Genomic DNA, 7,829 nt, shown 5'->3' on the forward strand with positions numbered 1-7,829 from the left:
GATACATTGCGAATTGCCTTGTGATTGGCTTGACAGTGATAGTAACAAGGTAGAAGCTATACCCTAGCAACAACGCGTGTGACCCAGCCCCGTAATCGTTCATTGGTCTGATATCTAGATAACTGGCTGTTGATTGGCAGAGGGGTACTTTTGGGCGTGTCTTTTTCCTTCCTCTTGAACATTGAACTTGGCTGTTGTCTGTGTTGCCAGTGTGGTTTGCTCTTCGTCAAAAAGTCTATCTTGAATCGTGTAGGAAGTCACGTTGGTGTTTGTTGAGCCAACTGCTTCAATTAGACAACTTATTTCAGAAAAGTTTCAGCTCTGGTGTAGAATAGAGGAAAACAGCTATTATGTTGTCATGACATTGTCTAAAAAAATATGATACTTTCACTTTAATAAAATATGATACTTTCACTTTTAAAATGGTATACTTACACTTTAAAGTGTATTATCATGCTAAATATCCAGCAGTTACATATGATTCAAGTAAAAGAAACATATTGAAGGATTTTTTAAAATAGCATTTGGCAACCACAGGATGCTGTTGGAGACAGAGAGAGAGCGAGAGAGAGAGAGAAAGCAAGTGGGGGGATAAGGGGCAGGATTATTATGAAATGCAAAGACTTGTGAATGTCATTATCTTTTTGAAAGATACATGTTGATAAAATGAACCATTTTAGAATGAGATAGATGACCATTATTAAGAACAATGTATTGCAAAGCCTTCTTCAGGAGAGAGCCTGCATGCCACAGTGCCGGGGGTTATTCACCAAACTGTCTGCACATTTCCATGGCTCATTTTCCCAGTATTCCCTCAACTGCAACATTTTATGGAAATAGCCCTCAATGTCAGTCAGTGAGTGTCAAAATGACTCTCCAGGTGACATTTCTCAGTGTTTGCCTTTAAGTGTCATGAAGGGTAGATCAACAGAAAATGTACGTTGGTGGTGGTTGTGTGGATATTGTAGAAGAAAGATATTGAACAAGAATTTGGGTAAATATCATTTGGCTAAATGTCATTATATAATTCTGTTGTGGACACACAATATTTAATATTTTTTTTATGGTAGTGTGCATTTTTCTCCAAAATGGTGCAAAGCAAGACGTTAAAATAAAAATACACACAACAAGCCCATAGCTTCCTCTCCACATTGCCGTAGTCTGTTATGGTGATGAGGTCACACTCTCAGCAGGGTCACAGGGTGTGGGCCTAGCTGTGCTGCTGTCCCTCAAGGCAACAACACACTGCTATGCATGTAACCATCATAGAACCAGGCCATACTGTTAAACAAAACGTACCTCACTGTTACTATAAACCTTTTACAGTAATTGTTTATAAAGTGATATTTATGATTATTACCAGGCTATATCACATACCAATCTAGTTATGTCAGTGAAACATTGCCCTGTGTGTTCTAATAGTAATCTTGTAAACTTTTATTCTGTTTTATTGTAATTGCACTTAATTATTTTTAATCTCTCTAGCCTTATGATAGGCAATATGTCAGTCTGTCAGTTGGCTTAGCCTGGTTAGACCAGACTGAATGCTCCACTCAATGGTGACAGGGTGGTTTTGGCTCAGGGTGGTTTTACCAGGCTTCAGCTGGCAACCAAAGTCAACCAACCTCACCCACACACTTACTATAAGGCCACACAAAAGGAACACACACCCGAGATAACGAAGTGGCAGAGACATTATTACGTGACAACATTATCAACGAGGATAAATGTAAAGATAAGCAATCAGTGTTATAAACTTGATCTAAAAGCTCACCAAAATGCTCAGTCTTTAGGTGTAGCCGGGCGATGTACTGAGAAGAAGAAGAAAGGAAGAGAAAGTAATATAGGGTCTCAGGAAGATAGTGATAAAAACAAAGATGATGACAGTTTTTGCCAGATGCTTGTAGTGACCAAGAAAGCATTGGCTGTGTTTGAAACATCAGAGAAATGTCTGCATGCACAATCACTCCATACGTAGGCTGACTCTCTCTGTGTACAGTTCATGTCAACAGACGGGTGAGACTGGACTGATGCAACATGTAGGGATCAACATAAACTAGTTTAGTGTTCATTTTTGAGCTACAGGACAGTTTGTCAGGATTTTGAATTATTCCCCAGATGTGCTATAGTTGGGTGTATGTGTGTTTGTGTGTTTCAGTATCTAATGACACTGACGGTTTAAGTGAATATTGAGAATATCACTGAATACCACTCTTTTACCAAACAGATCAAAGACAATATAGAAACCATATAAATGAATCACCTTGAGTTGCCACAGAAACCAGGGGACTTAATACCAAGAATAGTGGTCCCTAGTGGCCTACCATTTGTTTAGCTGAATTCATATGCATGCCTTTTTTTATTGTTTCCTGATACTTGTTTGTTGCCATACACTTCTGCCTCTGTGAATGTTTCTACCGCTATTATTAGCAAGCCAATTCTCCATTGTTCCTGTGTGTGTGTGTGTGTGTGTGTGTGTGTGTGTGTGTGTGTGTGTGTGTGTGTGTGTGTGTGTGTTAATGAAACCATTTATTATATAAGTTCATATTTCAATTGATATATTATAGGCCTATATAAACACTGGTAGGTTGGTGTGTGTTAACCCAAAGGCAGGTGGTGTTTCTGTGTGCTATTTCCTGTTCAGCCATGACTGTGTGGCTTTGCACCACACTAACTCCCTCATCAAGTTTGCTGATGACACCACGGTTGTAGGCCTGACAACCAACAGTGACGAGTCAGCCTATAGGAAGGAGACAAGTGAACTGGCATTGTGGTGTCATGACAACAACCTCTCCCTCAACGTCAGCAAGACCAACACGTTGATTGTTGACTTCAGGAAGCAGAGTAGTGAACATGCCCCGATCCACATCAACGGGACTGCAGTAGAGAGAGTCACAAGTTTTAAGTTCCTCGGCGTCCACATCACCGAGAACTTGTCCTGGACCAACAACACCACTCTTGTCAAGGAGGCGCTAACAGCATCTCTACTTCCTAAATTGGCTGAAGAAATTCTGCATGTTGCTCCGGGTCCTCTCCACATACTACTGCTGCACCATCGAGAGCATCCTGGCCGGTTGCAACACGGCCTGGTACGGGATATTGCTCCATCCACGACTGCAAGGCCCTCCAGCGGGTGGTGAAGACGCCCCAGTACATCCCTGGGACCATGCTCTCACCCATCCAGGACATCTACTCAAAACGGTGCCTGAGGAAGGCCAGCATCATCAAGGACCCCACACACCCCAGCCACGAGCTGTTCTCTCCCCTACCTTCGGGTACATGGTATTGGAGTATAAAGTACCAACAGGCTCAGAGACAGTTTCTATCTACAAGTTTCAGTCTGCTGAACACCTGCTCTGATTCTCCTCACCTTAGCACACCACACACACACACACACACACACACACACACACACACACACACACACACACACACACACACACACACACACACACACACACACACACACACACACACACACACACACACACACACACACACACACACAGTATACATTCATGTTACACACACATCGCAACTGCTGCTACCAGACTCTTATTATACTGTTCAGTTTATACCCTGGCCCCCATCCCCAATACACTTGTAAATATTGGACAATTAATTGTGCCTTCCTGTTTTATACTTATGCTAAAATGTTTCTTCTATTCCACTGAGCCATTTACTTTATGTTCATATTCTTATCCGTTGTTATTTCTTATTGTTGTTGCATTGTCGACAAGGAACCTGAAAGTAATACAACTTGAAACGTGAAACTAAGACGAGTCTCATTTATGATGCAGTGTGATATTTGAGTTGATAATGTCACTCCCAACTGTCTCCACCCACTCATAGTTTCAATACCACATACTGCAGTTGGTTCCGTCATTGCAGATGGTAGTAGTAATAGCCGGAACACACGTATAGTAGCCTGGTCACAGATCTGTGTGTGCTGTGTAGCCAACTCCTATGGTCATTGCCATGCCAAACAATTTGTACAGCACAAGCTGATCTGGGACCAGGCTGGAGTCTGTTTCACAACGACAACTGTTACAACTGCATTTCCAGGCAGGCCGGCCTAAAAACCTTCTATTACGTCCACACTTCCTCAGTCCTGACGATCATCACATCCTCGTTAGGCCGATTTATGTGGAAATGATAGATTTATGCAATGGTTGCACTTTTTAAAATCATTGTAGGCGGTCCCACGATGCAGACTTCACTCACTGAGCTGCTGCTCCACTGAACTGAGCTGAGCTCTGTAGGTCTGCGTCTGTTATCAGTGTGTATGTGGTGTGTGCGTCCTTTATCAGTGACAGATATTACGAAGGGCTTGACCTTGCTTGGAGTTCCAGGTGAAATTATTGGCCTCTTCAAGCCCTATTGATTGAACTCAGTATTTTCCATGCTGGCTAAAGATAAATGTGATAAGCGTATTATACATGGCCTCAATCATAGATACATAAGAGGTTTAAGTGATAGCTTGGGACTTTGGCAATGAAGCCCTTTATTTAATTGCCAAGGAAGTTAGAGGTAGCTTTGAAGAACCAATGCTACCTAGGTTAGCACAAAGACTGCTAGCTGTACCCAAATACTTCCAGTCTTTGCGCCTCGTTAGCGCTAACACTAGTTAGCACTGGCTCTAGAAACGACCTCTACCTTCATACTGGATGCAGAGATAGAGTGGTTGCGAGTTTATGCTGAGATACAATATCCACAAGTTCATCAGACTCTGGGGAAGGAGATGAAGGGCTTCAATGCCAAAATCCGAACTTTCACTTCAAAAGTCATGATTTGAGAAAAGCTAAATAGGTTATACCTTTTTGTCATGGGCAATGGTGCCAAATGAGGTATGGTGCTACATACATAGTCATGTGCATCCCAAATGGCACCCGATTCCCTATTTAGTGCATTACTTTTAGCCAGAGCCCTATGGGTAGCCCTATGGGATCTGGTCAAAAGTAGCGCACTACAGAGGTAATATGCTGCCATTTGGAACGCATCCCTAAGGAATCAGACTGCAATATTAACTTGCTGAGTAAGCTACAGTAACATCTGGTTCTGTAAAGTGCCTATCCAGCTGTATTCTGTACTGTGGATATCAGTGTTAATTGTCTGTTACATTTTGGTTAAGTTTGCAATGGTGACCCCACACAATGAGCACGTGTCAGGAACATGATTTCTAGAGATAGTTCAAAGAATTACCGCGATCAACACCAAATACAGCCGTTATTGATATAGCCTGTGTCACGACTCCTACCGAAGGTGGCTCCCCTTCCCGTTCAGGTGGGGCTCGGCGGTCGTCGTCGCCGGCCTACTAGCTGCCACTGATTCTTTCCTCCCCCTCCTTGTCTGTTTATTGGTTACACCTGTTATGCATTGTGGTGATTAGTTGGGCTTTATTAGTCAGCCGGCCCGCCTGTTTCTTTGTGCGGGATTGTTTGTGTAACATGTGTGCATGTTTGAGTCGAACGTGTTTGTTCCTGTTCATGGGTTTTTGCTGGACTATTTTAGTCCCCGTGTTTGGGGCATTTGTTTTTTGTGAGGGCCCTGTGTTTCGTGGGGTGGCCTATGTTCGCCGTGTGTGCATTAAAGAGCACTACCTTGAACTCTCTGTTTCCTGCGCCTGACTCCGCACCCACGACACCCAGATCGTTACAGCCTGCTGAGACTAAAGTTAGTTTTTCTGTATTGTGGCCAATCGGACTAAGGCCTACAGTACATACAGCTAAATAGAATGTGCTTCAAATAATACGTACAACCTTGTGTATAACATTGTGTGTAATGCTACCATTGTGGTGATACATTTAGCCGGAAAAACAAAGTTTTTATTCTTCGTTATGAGATTTGTCTGGATGAACCATGCTCTGAAGTATCAGTTAATCGTACAGAAATAGTACCTCCACTTTATCACCAATATTATCTCCACTTTATACAGTATAACCAGCCATCCATGCCTCAGCCTCAGCCTCAGCCTCAGCCCCAGCCTCAGTCAGACCTCATGCAAAGCGCCATGGGCCATCACCATCAGTGACTGGAACCAGAGCAGTGAACCAGAACACACTGTCTCTCCTGAGAGAGAGAATATCAACAACACAACACAGGGAAATGGTTGTTTGGATTGAGATAAATTCCACTATGTTTGTGTTTATTTTGCGCTGCATTGTACAGGTTATGAAAGTGGGCCTGTGTTTTTCGTGACTTTCCACTTGTGTCCACCTATACTATAATACTATCTAGGCCTGCATTTTCCTATGTGTATCAGTAGATATGTAATATCTTTGTGCAAATGTGGATCCTAGGTTGACACTTAGCTTTTTGTTTCCAAATAGCACAGCATCTGCTTTCGCCGTGCAGCCTGGCTATAACGTAACTGTTGGCTCTCTCTGAGGAGAGGCTGCTACAGCATTAGCACTCCCAATCCCTCTCTGAGGAGAGGCTGCTACAGCATTAGCACTCCTAATCCCTCTCTGAGGAGAGGCTGCTACAGCATTAGCACTCCTAATCCCTCTCTGAGGAGAGGCTGCTACAGCATTAGCACTTCTAATCCCTCTCTGAGGAGAGGCTGCTACAGCATTAGCACTCCTAATCCCTCTCTGAGGAGAGGCTGCTACAGCATTAGCACTTCTAATCCCTCTCTGAGGAGAGGCTGCTACAGCATTAGCACTCCTAATCCCTCTCTGAGGAGAGGCTGCTACAGCATTAGCACTTCTAATCTCCTCTGAGGAGAGGCTGCTACAGCATTAGCACTTCTAATCTCCTCTGAGGAGAGGCTGCTACAGCATTAGCACTCCTAATCCCTCTCTGAGGAGAGGCTGCTACAGCATTAGCACTCCTAATCCCTCTCTGAGGAGAGGCTGCTACAGCATTAGCACTTCTAATCTCCTCTGAGGAAAGGCTGCTACAGCATTAGCACTCCTAATCCCTCTCTGAGGAGAGGCTGCTACAGCATTAGCACTTCTAATCTCCTCTGAGGAGAGGCTGCTACAGCATTAGCACTCCTAATCCCTCTCTGAGGAGAGGCTGCTACAGCATTAGCACTTCTAATCTCCTCTGAGGAGAGGCTGCTACAGCATTAGCACTTCTAATCTCCTCTGAGGAGAGGTTGCTACAGCATTAGCACTTCTAATCTCCTCTGAGGAGAGGCTGCTACAGCATTAGCACTCCTAATCCCTCTCTGAGGATAGGCTGCTACAGCATTAGCACTTCTAATCCCTCTCTGAGGAGAGGCTGCTACAGCATTAGCACTTCTAATCCCTCTCTGAGGAGAGGCTGCTACAGCATTAGCACTCCTAATCCCTCTCTGAGGAGAGGCTGCTACAGCATTAGCACTTCTAATCCCTCTCTGAGGAGAGGCTGCTACAGCATTAGCACTTCTAATCCCTCTCTGAGGAGAGGCTGCTACAGCATTAGCACTCCTAATCTCCTCTGATGTTTCCCTCTCCTCTTGATTACTAGTGTTGCTGTGGAAGGATCATTTGTTTTGGGGATCAGATTTTTATAGATGGCACATCAATGCCTGGGCAACTAAACCAGCGAGCTCCTCCAAGATAAATCGTGTGTGTGTGTGTGTGTGTATGTGAGCACAGTGCAGAGTTTAGTATCAGCGAAACCAAGGCTTAATTTGTTTTGTTTTTATGGTCACGGTTTTGTTTTTATGCTTTTATAATTAGCTGTCATTCATCACCATTTTTATGGTTTTATCCGTTGTCATAAAAGCATAAAAAACACCATGTGAAGTTGCATCGAATTAAACCACAAAAATGCTTAGCGTAGCATTAATCTTCCAGTCGTTGTTTGAGAGGGTTTACGTAAAAAAACAAAATGATTGT

The sequence above is a fragment of the Oncorhynchus tshawytscha genome, unplaced genomic scaffold (genome assembly GCF_018296145.1).
Source record: "Oncorhynchus tshawytscha isolate Ot180627B unplaced genomic scaffold, Otsh_v2.0 Un_contig_4803_pilon_pilon, whole genome shotgun sequence".
Taxonomy (NCBI): Eukaryota; Metazoa; Chordata; class Actinopteri; order Salmoniformes; family Salmonidae; genus Oncorhynchus; species Oncorhynchus tshawytscha.